Source organism: Magnolia sinica, chromosome 17, assembly GCF_029962835.1.
Source record: "Magnolia sinica isolate HGM2019 chromosome 17, MsV1, whole genome shotgun sequence".
NCBI lineage: Eukaryota > Viridiplantae > Streptophyta > Magnoliopsida > Magnoliales > Magnoliaceae > Magnolia > Magnolia sinica.
The window spans coordinates 59080476-59095104 of record NC_080589.1 but is presented as its reverse complement, the minus strand read 5'-3'; the positions used below and the strand labels follow the sequence as shown (position 1 = coordinate 59095104).

The 14629-nt window shown below is 37.8% G+C and overlaps 1 long non-coding RNA gene across 1 annotated transcript; it reads right to left on the bottom strand.

Moving 5' to 3' along the window:
- Positions 1 to 7039: 7039 nt before the first annotated feature.
- On the bottom strand, positions 7040 to 8206 carry LOC131231044 (uncharacterized). Its single transcript, XR_009164170.1, has 5 exons — positions 8149 to 8206; positions 7841 to 8078; positions 7528 to 7737; positions 7354 to 7446; positions 7040 to 7271 (listed from the first exon to the last, which is right to left on the bottom strand). It is a non-coding gene; the product is annotated as an uncharacterized LOC131231044 (long non-coding RNA).
- Between the last annotated feature and the right edge of the window lie 6423 nt (positions 8207 to 14629).

Sequence of the window (14629 nt, the reverse complement as noted above, 5' to 3'; positions counted from 1 at the left end):
CGAGCCTGAATGCCCAGCTCGGCTCGGTTCGGTCAGCAGCTCGAGCCAAGTTCAAGCCGAGTTTGCCATTGAGGCATTTCCTCAAACACCTACACTGCACCTTCAAAATACCTGGACTACACCTTCTAAACAATTCAAAAACAGAGTTGCTACATTAGAGCTCTTGAACACAACAAAAAAACAACAATACTCAACTTCTCCACTATCATTTCACTGCAGAAAATGAGATTACAGCATATATATCCCATTCTGGAGCCTAACTCCATCCGAATCATCCATCTCATTGCTACTCACAAGGTCATTGAAGGATGGATGTTTGTTGAAGTTAGCTTCACCAAAACGTGTGACATCATGACAATCACCCTGAGTTAGCACATGCCGAGCTGGGCCAGCTCGTCTGTCTTGCACCGCAGGATTGCTGGCAATACAATATAGATGCTCAAAATAATGGCAAAGAACCATCAACTAAGAAAAATGGCTTCATACTGACTTTTCCCTAAGAGCATTCTCTCCTCAATTTGACAATTCTCACCTGCTTGCAGAACGAGAAGACCTTCCCAAGTTCTCATGGTCCAGATTTTTAGTAGCAACACCACCAATGTGCTCGACTCAAACACTTCGTTGAGTCATTTTATCAAACACTTGGTGAGCAACATCAATGGCAAAGTAACTGAGTCACCGAACTGGTTCAAATCGAGCTGGATTCGATCTGAGTCGAGTCGAGCTGGGTCCTGCTCGAACTCTACTAGAACTCATTTTCGAGCTCAAAAAATCAGCTCAACTTGACTCGAACTCAACTTCGAATCGAGCTTTTTTGAGTCAAGTTGAGCTAGCTCGGTTCGTGTACACCCCTAATTAACAGCACTCCACCTATAGTTAGATTCGGCCCATATTTTGAACTGTTCCAGCCGGCCTATTAAAAACTTTGATTTTTCCAGGCTAGAGCCCAGCCCATTGCCGATTTGCAGCCCTACTAACCCACTATGTAAAGCACCCGGACCACAAAAATCAGGCTGTTCCATTCATAGGTAAGTCTCAAGTGTTGGATGAGTGCTACTTGAGTAAATCGCATTTCAAACCGTCCAATGTTTTCATACATATGATATGACTGATGAGTGTAGGGATATCAATGGACTGAGCCTGGGGCTTAATTGGACCTAGATTTGGAACTGGTGCAGCTGGGCCTGCTAGATCTCCCTTATTCAAAATGTTCGTTTTTGTTTACGTGAGGCATGCCCATTAATCAACTTTGTACAAATGCCTGAATTTAGAGGCGGTTGTTTACACATTGGCTACCAATCTCAAGTGGTCGGTGTTTGAGTGGAATATAGAGCATTTCGTGGCTGGATTTTAATTTTTGGTGTCATCTCCTACGTGGGTCCGACATGATGGATGTCTAGGATAGTTGTACGTGAGACGAATTATGAACTTGTTTAAGAGTTTTTAGTTGGCTTTATTGAAACCAAAGCTCCAAAAATCTAAGAATTTGGTGCCCATTGCAAAATATAAAAAGAGAACGAAATATATGTGCTCACATACATGTTGCATGTGAACATTCACGTAGCAACACTTTCTTTTCCGCCAACATGTGTTAACTTGTGTACGTAGAACATCAAAAGCATGCACAAGGAGGGCCGCATAACGAAGATCACCTTGGGATCTAAGCCACTCATTAGGATGGCCAAAAGAGTCAAGACTCAATGAAAGCCTCCTTTTCCTGCCATGCTTTCATGTGGGAATCGAAGCTATAAAGACAAAACTACTCTGTCCATAGCTCGGATACTTGAAAACCAACCCAATGTTCAGCCAGCTTGGTTTGCTTAAAAACTACCCCTATATATATATATATATATATATATATATATATATATATATATATATATATATATATATATATATATATATATATATATATATATAGGAAATGGTACTATGAAGTTGACCTCACGGGAACTTTCCATGAGGTCAAGCTGTGTGGGCCCCACCGAGATGTATTGAAAATGACATCATTAACAGATCAGCCAACCATCATGTTGATCAATGGTGGGCCATGTATAGGGGCATCATGCAATGCATTTACAAATTTATAATGGTGAAGTCAGCAAAAGACGATTTGGAGAAGGGAAGAAGAGGAATAGAAAGGAGTGGTAGAGAAAGATATGAGAAAAAGACGGAGTAGTATGAGTAGGGGTGCACCCGGTTCGGTTTGGTCCGATTTTTGGGTGAAATCAGAATCAAACCGTTCCTAACGGTTCTAGAAAATTCGGAACCGGAACCAGGCCGTTGGCACCCTAGAACCGAACCGTTAAAACCGGTTCAGTTCCGGATCAGTTCCACGGTTCTGGGCTTTTTATAATCCAGCCCAATTGCAAGCCCATGTCCATCCATGTTGTGGTCCATTTGATGAATGGTTTAGATATTGTATAAGGTGTGCAAAAATACATTTACAAAAATAATTGCTCTAGAGAAAATAATTATAAGGTATGTATAAATACATCGGTTCGGTTCCACTATTCGGTTCTACGAATCGGATCCACGGTTTGGTTCTACGGATCGGTTCATGGTTCTACATACCCCCAAACCGAGAACCGAACCAATGTCACCGGTTCTTGGATTTTTGGAACCGGAACCGGAACCGGTGCACTCTAAAACTAGACCAAACCAGACCGTTTGGTCGGTTCCGGTCCGTTCCACGGTTCTACCGGTTAAATATGCACCCCTAAGTGTGAGAGACAAGGGAAAGGGTTTGCTTGATTCAAAACATAATATACACTTGAAATGATAATGTACATCGTTTTCAACCTGCCAGCTTACTTATACTTATATTAGTATGAACAACTGTCTCTAATAACGATCTTATATATGCATGCATACCATGCCTACATTGGATACATCACCCAAGTCTAAAATTTGGTGGTGAAGTCTGTAATCAAACAAGAGAGGTAATTTAGGGAACGGATTCAGTCAGGGGTAAAAGCGAGTTCAGTCAGGCCATGACCATGGGGACGACCTTGATGTATGTTGTGTATCCATCCATCCATTTTGCCAGCTCAATTTAAGCCATAAAATCAAAAATTCCAAAAACTAAGCAAATCCAAATCTCATGTGGGACCACACCACACAAAACAGTGATGATTGAACACCCTCCATTAAAAACTTAGGACCCATTGTAATGTTTATTTTCCATCCACCACAATGTGTTACAAAAGCTTTTCTTGCCACAAGATATGTTAAAGTAAATATTTTTTTAGAGGCTGGATCTACCGTATAGCTAGATAGGATAAGCTATAAATGCACTAAGGTTACTTTGGTCTTTTCAGAACGGAGTAGAAAGATACTTAAAAAAGGAAGCCTAAATTGACCATGCTACCCTTGGTTAGTACTTTTATTATAACTTTAACCTTGAAATTTGTGAAGCCTTTAAAAAGTTGAAATGGGCCCACCTGCATTAACTTCGTTAATAGATATTGTCTATCAGTTTTCCCATTTCCTTTTATACCACCGGACCAAAAAAGGACCGGATTTGATTAGTAGGTGGGCCGTAGAAAGTTTCAGTAGTGGGTAAACTATCAACCATTAAATGGAATCCATATGGTGTGGACCACTTGATTATTGATCTGCTTCATATTCTTAGTCTTGGCACATAATAGTTTGGTGAGACCGCAATCTTAACCAAGATAGTGCAACCCGTTCCGTGGGGCCCATTGTTCACAATCCCAACTGTAGGGTCGCGGTGTAGTAATAACTCGTGAGAACGAGGTCGAATCCACATGGACTAAACTTGTACGCATTCTGAAAAGAACCAGAACTAGAACTTAAAAAATATATAAATCTAAATATAGAATAAAAGATAGTAATTGTGAAGGATTTATCAAATATCAAAAGTAAATTAGAGTGTCAAGGATCCACTTGCAATGATCAAGGAGCCCTCTTATTTGATTCAAGTACCAAAATTAAAATTGGAATCTTGTCCTATCCAATTAAAAGATATAACAATTAAGATAAAATCTAAACTTTCCTTGACCTAATTCTCAATGGAGGAGAATTGTGATAATTGGAAGGGATTCTATCACCAAACCATGCCAATGGGACGATGGCCAACAACAGGATTTACCAATCTCACAATCTCAAAATCAGGAAAAGAAGATACTCAAAGCTATTACAGATCTACTATAATTTGAGTCACAATAAACCATTAAAAACTGAAAGTATTCCTTAAATATCAAATTAGAATCAAAGAAGGTTTAATATAAACATGAATCAAAGCAAGAGAAACATCCCATCACGCTACAAGCTTCACCTCTTAGTCCTAGTTAAGAGATTTAGCCAACCATAGACATGATTGGACCAAAGTCTCTTAAGAAAAATATGAAAACAACTAAGGAAGAAGAAGAAAAACTCTTGGCGACGGCTTCTCTACCCTTTTGTTCCACTCCTTAAACCCTAGAAGATACTTAGGAACATCCTAGGGAATCCTATTTATAGTTGTGAAACTCCAACTTTCGAACTTAGTTAGAAAACTCTAGAAATTGCCTCAAATTTACACAGTTTGTTAAAATAGACTTCACTCTGTGCAATTTCACAGAATGACATAGAGTTTCAAAATATACTTTTTCAGGACGATTTTAGGATTCCTTTTTTTTTTTTACTTCAAATCTTTGATTCTCTTCATTCCTCACTTGATTTTCTTGGATCTTTGGCATGTGAATTCTTCAATCTTGGTTTTTTAAGATCCACCCCTTGCCTTGGTGATTCTTAAGCATCAAATCCATACTTTTAGCACCATTTTCAATCCAAGCTCTTAAATTCACTTTGCAACACAAACATGAGTAAAATAGAACATTAAGCATTATCATGTTCATAAAACCAAGATATAAATAGGGGATAATATGCAATATTTGACCCTCAACACAATCCCCAACTAGCATTTTGCTAGTCCCGAGCAATGTGTGAAATAAATCTCAATTTTTAATGTTCAAAACCTCTCTAGGAAAACAATCTTTTGTACACTCAAGTATAAATGGGTAAAATTAAGATGCGAAAGTGGGGTTTTGAAAACTTAGAGCCGAACCGAATAACCAATCAAATAAATTCTTTATTCATTAAATCGAGCATAATTTGCATATCAAGTTTGTCAATGTGCGCAATGAAAATCAACTTACTTCCTGTACGAATACTATTAGTTCATCAGGTTAGCCATACTCATCACTCAAGATCAGTTTGAAACTCAAGAACTGATTTTGAAATTATCTCATTTTCCTTCTTTTTCCCGTCTTTGATTTTATATTGACGATCAATTTTTTATTCATTCTTTTTAATTTTGCATTCTTTTCCATATTTTTTATTCTTTTTATTCTTTTTCATGACCTCTTTGTCGATCTCCTTTTTTTTAACTGGTTCTTTTCTTCTTTTAAGGTGAATAAAATTCTCCAGACTCGATTCTCACCATCTATCAATGATTCACATACTAACAATCAGCACTTCTATCATGTCTTACAGAAGACAAATTGAATGTGTCTTGTGATTTAGATTAACTTGATATTCAAACTATCTCTTAATCAATTGAACGCAAGAACTTAGTTGATCAAACTCCAACAATCCAAAATTTAATCTCTCACCACAAGAAAACCCACTTTTACCGACGAAAATATTCGTCGCTAAATGCTATTTTTCGTAGGTAAAAAGTTTTACCAACGGAAAAAATCGTCGGTAAAAGACCGACGGAAAAGGCTTTTATTGACGAAAATTTGAATCGTCAGCAATAGCAAGATTTTTACCGACAAATTTTTTCGTCGATAAAAAATAAGTAAAAAACTTTTACCGACAATTGTTTTCGTAGGTAAAAATATTTACAAAACTTTTACCAACGATTGTTTTCTTAGGTAAAAATATTTACAAAACTTTTACCGACGAATTTTTTCGTTGGTGAAAAATAAGTAAAAAACTTTTATCGACGATTTGTTTCGTAGGTAAAAATACTTCACGATACTTTTACCTACAAAAATTTTCGTCGGTAAAAATATTTACAAACTTTTACTGATAAATGTTTTCGTTGGTAAAAAATAAGTAAAAAACTTTTACTGACGATTTTTTTAGTAGGTAAAATATTTCACGATACTTGTACCTATGAAAATTTTCATAGGTAAAAATATTTACAAAACCTTTATCTACGAAAATTTTCATAGGTAAAAACGTGGATGAGACTTTTACCTACGAAAATTTCCGTAGGTAAAAAACGTGGATGAAACTTTAACCTACAGAAATTTTCATAGGTAGAAGTCTCTTTTTTTACAATATTCCAGCACAAAATTCCTGATATACACCTGCTATAATATATTTCATCATATTCTTCTTGATATATACCTGTTATATAATATATTTTATCATATTCACATTCACATCCATCTAAACCCAAACTACGTAAATCCATCCAAACATAAACTATATTTATTCAAACACAAACAATCTTATCCACATCACATTCATTCACGCATAAATACATATAAATTTAACATCATAAATAATATACAAACAATCACAAAGATGAAGGCGGAGGTGGTGGGGCATCGGTGGATAAGCGTGCAGCAAGAGCTTAAAACATCTCCATCATCCATTGCTCATGCTCCACCCGCATCTCCTCAATCCTCCTCTCCTACTCCTCCCTCTGTCTCGTCTGCTCCTCCCTCTACCTCGCCAGCTCCTCCATCCTCCTCTTCTGCTCCTCCCTCTGCATCGTCTGCTCTTCCCTCTGCCTCTCCAACTCCTCCATCCTCCTCTCCTGTTCCTCCCTTTACCTCGCCTGCTCCTCCCTCTGCCTCTCCAGATGCTCTCTGATGTTATGGACGACGACCCGTAGCTACTGAACCTCTCTCTCTGCAATATTAGTTCGGCGTACGACGCTCTCGCCAACAACGATGGATCAACTGGAGACAGCTCTAGCGGGTGCCATGAGCTTGGCACCATGGCCAAGCCTACGTACATATCCAGAACGGGTGCTAAACACCTCACTCAGGAACTTTGGCTCACTTCGCTGAGTACCATCGGGAGTGGGCTGACTGCGTAAGGTGTTCATCACCGCCTGTAATGAAAACATATAAATTTTCATAACAAATGACATTATTATAATTCAATGTAATTAAATTTTACAATGTAAGGATTTTTATCCAATTCTCGCTGGCACTAGGATGTACCCAAGATCCCGTCGCCTGCCAACAGTGAGTCCCTCTGTAGAGGTCCACTAGTCTGGGCTCCTAGCCAGTGACGGAATCTCGCTACGCAATCGAAAGGACAATAAAGTTAATATAAATGCATGGAAAGAATATATCAACTTAATAATTACCAGTAATTTCTTACCATGTCGTGATGAAGTTGTACAAATGACTTTGAACCAGCTACGTGGTTCACTTCTAACTTTCCCCTGTTGTCAAAATTTATTTTGCTCCTCTTCTGAACACATTATTCATAATACATTGTTATTAATTGTGAATTTAATTGTTACCTTAAGATTTGTAAATATGTAAATATTACATGAAAAGACTTAGAAGAAAATCTCTCGCAGAGTATCCGCCAGTCGTCATGGGTTACGTGCGACGGTGCGGACAGTACGCCCTCCTCGTGGCTCATGCACCGCTTGTACCGCTTGTGTAAGTCACCGCGGTACTCCTTTAACCGCTCCTTGACCATGTTGTCGACGACATGAGAAATGTGCGGAACACTAAAATCCAAGTCAAATTTATCCTGCAATTTCGTAAATAATAGATTAAGGTAATAAACTTATTAAGAAAATAATTTAACCGTAAATAAACTTTAATAAAATAAATTTTAATTTACTAAAATTTACCTGAAGGCGCTGACGGATGAGCTGCCGCACATCATCTGTCACGTTTGCCCAACGGGGGGTGGTGGGGGGATCAGAGATTGGTATAAGACACCGACCTTCGACGTAAACAACCTGACATTGTTCTCAGCAGGTCTAATGCAGTCATGTGGGAACTCTACCGTCACCCTACCCTCATGCGTAAGTCGCTCTAAAAGTAACCCACGCGTGGGTCCACGTTCTCGTCAGCTGGTCGACGATGCTATTACAAAGAAATATGTAAGTCTAAACATAAATAGAAGTCATTAAAAGAAATATATGTTTATACCTACATGCAGTGCCCGGTGTATACGCGACTGAGGGATCAGACGCCTGCGATGCAACATGTGACAGCAATGCTGTATCCGTCGCATCACGGGTAAAAGGGATAGATCCAGTGCCCTCAACTCTTTAGTGGCTATCTTCACCATGATAGATCCACCAAGTGTAACCCTGGTCAATCTTAACTATGAACAAATCGTCTTCTACTTTGTCTAAAGTCTTATAAATCATGTTCTTGCATTTTCAACACGAACACTTAATCATATTCCCTGAATCTACTGATTTCGCGCAAATTCTATGAACTCTTGAACCCCTTATTTATACTCTGGGCCAAACCTGTTCTTAGCTCGCATCCAACTCTTATCCATCTTTATAATGGAAAGGTTAGAATCAGTTTACGAAAATAGGTTTAAGATTAGGCTAGGTTATAGGTTAAAGTTATATGTTTAGGTTTAGGGAATTGAGAATACATATAAGTTTAGGTTTAGGTTTAGGTTAGGGAGTTAAGATTAGGATTAGGTGTAGGTTTAGGTTTAGGGATTTGACAATACGTTAAGGTTTAGGTTTAGGATATCTGGTTCAGGATCGGGTTTACGTTTGGGTTTTAGGTTTAGGTTTAGGCTTTAGGTTTAGGTTATAGGTTATAAGTGTAGGTTTAGGTTTAGGTTATAGGTTATAGGTTATAGGTTTAGGTTTAGGTTTTAGGTTTAAATGATAGCTAGGTTATAAGTGTAGGTTATAGGTTTAGGTTTAGGTTTAGGTTAGGTTATAGGTTAAGGTTTAGGAAATTGAGTTTAGGTTATAGGTTATAGGTTTAGGTTATAGGTTATATGTTATAGGTTATAAGTTAAGGTTTAGGGATTTGAGTTTAGGTTATAAGTTATAGGTTATATGTTATAGGTTAATGTTTAGGTTTAGGTTTAGGTTACAGGTTTAGGTTAAGGTTAAGGTTAAGGTTTAGGTTATAGGTTTTGGATTTGAGAATAGGTTTAGGTTATAAGTATAGGTTTATGTTAATGTTTTAGGTTATAGTAGGGAATTGAGAATACATTTATGTTTTAGGTTTAGGTTAAGGTTTAGGTTTAGGTTATAGGTTTTGGAATTTGAGAATAGTTATAGGTTAAGGTTACAAGTTTAGGTTTAGGAAATCGGGTTCGAGTTCGAGATCGGGTTTATGTTTGGGTTTTAGGTTTAGGTTTAGGTTATAAGTGTAGGTTTAGGTTTAGGTTATAGGTAGGTTATAAGTGTAGGTTATAGGTTTAGGTTTAGGTTAGGTTATAGGTTAAAGTTTAGGGAATTGAGTTTAGTTTAAGGTTTAGGTTTTGGTTTAGGTTTACGTTATAGGTTTTGGGATTTGAGAATGGGTTTAGGTTAAATTAATAATTTTAGGTTATAGGTTAAGGTTTAGGTCTAGGTTTAGGTTATACGTTTAAGTTTAGGTTAAGGTTAATGTTATAGGTTATAGATTTAGTTTTAGGTTAAGTTTATAGGTTTAGGTTTAGGTTTAGGTTAAGGTTATAAGTTTAGGTTTAGGTTAAGGTTTAGGTTAAGGTTTAGGACCTGAGCTGAAGAATGAGGTTTAGGTTTAGGTTAAGGTTAAGGTTAAGGTTAAGGTTTAGGATCTGACCAAATGGTCAGGCCACTCTAATGCTGTCCATAGGAAATGGACAGCTTTATCATGGTCATAACAGCAGTTCCCAACTTCAAGGGACCCCTGCTCAACATCCGGATAGCTTTGAAGCACATCCGGGTCTGCTTCATCAATTATGAGCTAATACATAAACACGGGTCTGTCCAAATGGTCAGGCCACTCCAATGTTGTCCATAGGAAATGGACAGCTTCATCATGGTCATAACAGCGGTTCCCACCTTCCAGGGACCCCCGCTCAATATCCAGATAGCTCCGACGCACATCCGGGTCTACTCCATCAATTATGAGCTAATACATAAACACGGGCCTGTCCAAATGGTCAGGCCACTCCAATGTTGTCCATAGGAATTGGATAGTTTCATCATGGTCATAACAGCGGTTCCCACCTTCCAGGAAGCTCCGCTCAACATCCGAATAGCTCCGACGCACATCCGAGGCTGCTCCATCAATTCTAAGCTAATACAATTAAATCCTAAATTAGTTACTCATCCAAGGTTAGATAGATTGTCATACTTTCATATTCTCATTTAAACGTTCATGCCTAAAATCCGGCAACATCTCCCCATAACTCTCCAGATAAGTTGATCTTACATTACATTCTGATGCCAAATATCTAAAGCAATGTAAAGATATTTGGCATTGGATACAGAACGGAAGAAACATATCCAGAGAGAATCAAGGAGATGGACTGCGGATCAGGCATGAACATTTAAATAGATTTTATGAAAGCATACTATCCATCTAACCTTGAACTATCCAAAATGGGACAATTTGATCGATTTCTATGCCACCAAAAACACAACGTATCTATGTCTGGCCCCATAGAAATCCTCAAACGGGTAACTAATTATCTAACTTACAAATCACAATTACAAGTCACAACTACAAATTAACTAATCGCAATAATAATTTAAGACAAAAACATTAATAGAGTATGGCCCAAGAAAAGCATCATTCTACAATACATATAAATCAATATGATCGTAACCATCCATAAAAGCATTTCCAATTTTACTGTGACAAGAAAACATTTCATAGTCTATGCCTCTTAATATTTAATTATAATATATATGAAAGATATTTTGAAATTCAATAATAAATAGTTAAATGGTTACATGTAAGTAACAAAAAAATAGGCATAGGTGTATGTGCGTGGGCATAGTTTTTTAAGGACTTGAAATCTACGTAGTACACCTTAGTAATGATGAGTTTCTCCTATAGATGCTTAAACAAAACCGGCAAAAAGGAAGCGCAATATGAGAGAATACGCACTGGGCATAAATAACCACATAATTCTGTAAAACTAAGTTTTCAAATTACAAATACTTGTTTGTTTTTGGTCAAATTATGTTAATCACCAATTTGACATCAAGTACTGATCTAAGGGCTAGGATCATCAACTTGGGAGTCTTTAAGGGAATTTCTTATCTTCCATAATGCCTAGCTAGCAATTTTCGACAAAATGCTCAACAATCATTTTATTAACAGTGCAGGTACAGTAGAATTGCAGTGAATTCTTTCCCAGTGCCCAAACACGAGATTACACAGAATTAAATTCCTAGTACCGAAACAAGACAACATAAACAAATTCTTTATGCACTTTTGAATTTCAGGAGCCACATGACGTTTTTGTAAATTTTTAGGGTATGTAAATTTCTAATTATATTAGTGTTTAAACTGAGATAGTATTTGACCGTGCCAAAGGAAACTATTCTAGCTTGATTTTTTTAGGCCAGGGCATGTACACTGTGGCTCCCCAATTGATACACTGAAAGATGGAAGTATGTGCAAATCTGGGCAAGGTATGCTCCCATTGAATCCCATTGATTAAAATACTGTAGAAACTGAAACAAATGTATTAGATGTGACCATTCATCAACTGGGACATATCATGAATGTGCCTCAACCCATAAATTAAGCTGGCCCGCTCATTACGTGGGCCACACATGTATGTTGAATATAGACCCTTGGTCATTTACAAATTGGCAGAAAGGAAAAAAAAAGGTTGTATTGTTACAATGTGTAAAGATCATCAGGTTCGAAGATGTTGACCCAGGCCATCCACACCACAGCTAAATACTAAGTTCAGGAAACAGCTAAATCAGATTCATGACTATAACTACTACTATGCATGAATTCCAAATTTAGATGTTTGTAAATGTCAATAAAGAAAATAGAAATAAATAAATAAAAGACAGAAGGTGAAATTTCCAATTCCAAAATTACTCAACTCCCCAAAATTCTAAAATCCCCAAATCCCTAATTTGTAAAATCAGAAAAACACCCATTTGAGGTCCACATTCAAATCTGTAAGCCCTAAAATTCCCAAATCCAGGTCGGATTGTTGGGTAAGGCGGGCTACACGGCCCATTGCAACTAACATCACCGTGGGCCCACTTAGCATATCAACAGGTTGTATGGCAAATAAACATTTTGGTGGAATCCACCCTAAAATTCGAAAACCTTAAATCGGAATTGAGATTGAGAGAGATTGAGAGAGAGAGAGAGAGAAATACCTCAATGTTGCTGGAGATTTAATCCTTCAACCACGGATTCAGAGAGAGTGAGAGGCGTGAGTGGGTAGGGCGGTCGGCAACAGGATCGAGCAAGGAAGAGAGATCGACAGGAAGAGAGAGAGAGAGGAGGGAGAGATCTGTAGGAAGAGAGAGAGAGAGAGAGAGAGAGAGAGAGAGATAGGGAGAGAGAGAGAGGAGAGAAGGGACTAAGGGCAAGAGAGGGACAGGAGACTAGTTAGGGCGCTGGCCCTAACCCGTTTTCAAATGAAAGGGAAGCGGATTGGCTGACGTCAGTAAGTTCTGTGGGTCCCATCATGAGGTATGTGTTATATCCAAACCGTCCATCCATCTGGCGAGCTCGTTTTAAGTCTTGAGACGAAAAATAAGACAAATCTAACTATCAAGTGGACCACACTGAAAAAAGCATTGGGGCATTGAACGTCTACCAATGAAACCCTTTAGGGGGTCACAGAAGTTTTGGATCAATAATTAAATTTTTTTCCTCTTCATCCCGGTCTTTGTGACCTTTTGAACAGATTGGATGGAAAATAAATGTTATGATGGGCCCTACGAATTTTTTAACGGTGAAAATCATCATCCTGCTGGTATTTGTGGTGTGGTCCATTTAATCTTTGGATATGACTCATTTTTTGGATAATTCTATAAAATGATCTCGAAAAATGGATGAACGATGTGGGTTGATCCCAAATTTTCGGTAAATCCAAAACTCAAGGGGACCATGCCACACAAAACAGTGTGGAATAATGATTTCCACTGTTGATACCTTCCTTAGGCCCACAGTAATGTTTATTTATCATCCAACGTGTTCATAATATTAGAAAGATATGAATGAAGGGAAAACACAAACATCAGCTCGATCCAAAACTTCTATGAATGTTATTTTTAATGGTGGATGCTCAATCCCCACTTTGTAGTCCACTTAAGCCTTGGACCCACCCCATTTTTTAGTTAATATCTTAAAATGATCCGAGAAAAGTGTTGAATGGTATGAAGAATGTCAATCCATGACTTGGGTGGGCCACACCACCTAATATAATGGAGAGGGGTTTCCTTAAAACTTTCATAATCATATATTAGGCCTGCCTAAATGTGATTCACATATCTAACCCACTCATTATGTGTCCCACTTGGATGAGGGGTCAGACCCAGTTTCAGCCACATTCAAAACTCATGTGGGCCCCACTAAGTAATTTTATATTTTTTTAAATGTCTTCACATAGTTTTAAATGGTATGGCCCACCTGAGTTTCGTATACGGATGATTTTTGAGATATCTTATAAGCTAAAGGGGACACATCAAATGCACGATGTTGATGTTCGACACACATCATGATGGGCCCCACAAAACTTACTAACATTAATTCTTAGGTTCTCAGGGTGTCAATAAGTTGGGTCACAATTTTGACCAAAATATTTGACCCATTTTACATGTCTGGTCCATTCACTCTATTTTACTGATCATTACCCTCAATTTGACTAGTTACTCGCCCTGACCATACTACATATGAGAAAGATATTGGGCAAACAAGATTGATCAACAATTTGAGTGAATTTTGATTTAAACATCTGAAGTTATTTACTCTTCAATCTGGACTAATCAGATTGTCCAAAAACGGTTAAAGGTTGTTCATAATATCAAAAATATATGAATGAATAGAAAACACGAACATCAACTTGATCCAAAACTTCTATGGCCTCCAAGAAATTTTAAATGGTAGAGGTTCAATCACACTATTTCCTGTGGTCTGGTCCACTTGAGCCTTGGATATGCTTCCTTTTTGTTCTCTAGACCTCAAATTATCTGTTAACATGGATGAATGGAGTGGGTAAAATAAATAAATAATGGTAGACCCCTCAGAGTTTACTTTGGTAAGGGTAACGAGTAACTCACCTAAATGTAGTGGAGAAGGGTTTCCTTAAAACATTCATAATCATTTATTGGTCTTGCCTAAATGTGATTCACATATCCAACCCACTCATTATGTGTGTCCCACTCAGATGAGGGGTTAGACCAAGTTTTAACCACATCTAAAACTCATGTGGGCCCCACCAAGTGCTTATATATATTTTAGGATGTCTTCACATAGTTTTAGATGGTATGGCCCACTTGAGTTTCATATACGGATGATTTTTGAGATATCTCATAACCTAAAGGGGACACATCAAATCCATGGTGTTGATGTTCGACACACATCATTATGGGGCCCACAAAACTTACTAACATCAATTATTAGGATCTCATGAGGTCAGTAAGTTGGGTCACAATTTTGACCAGAATATTTGGCCCATTTTACATGTCTGGTCC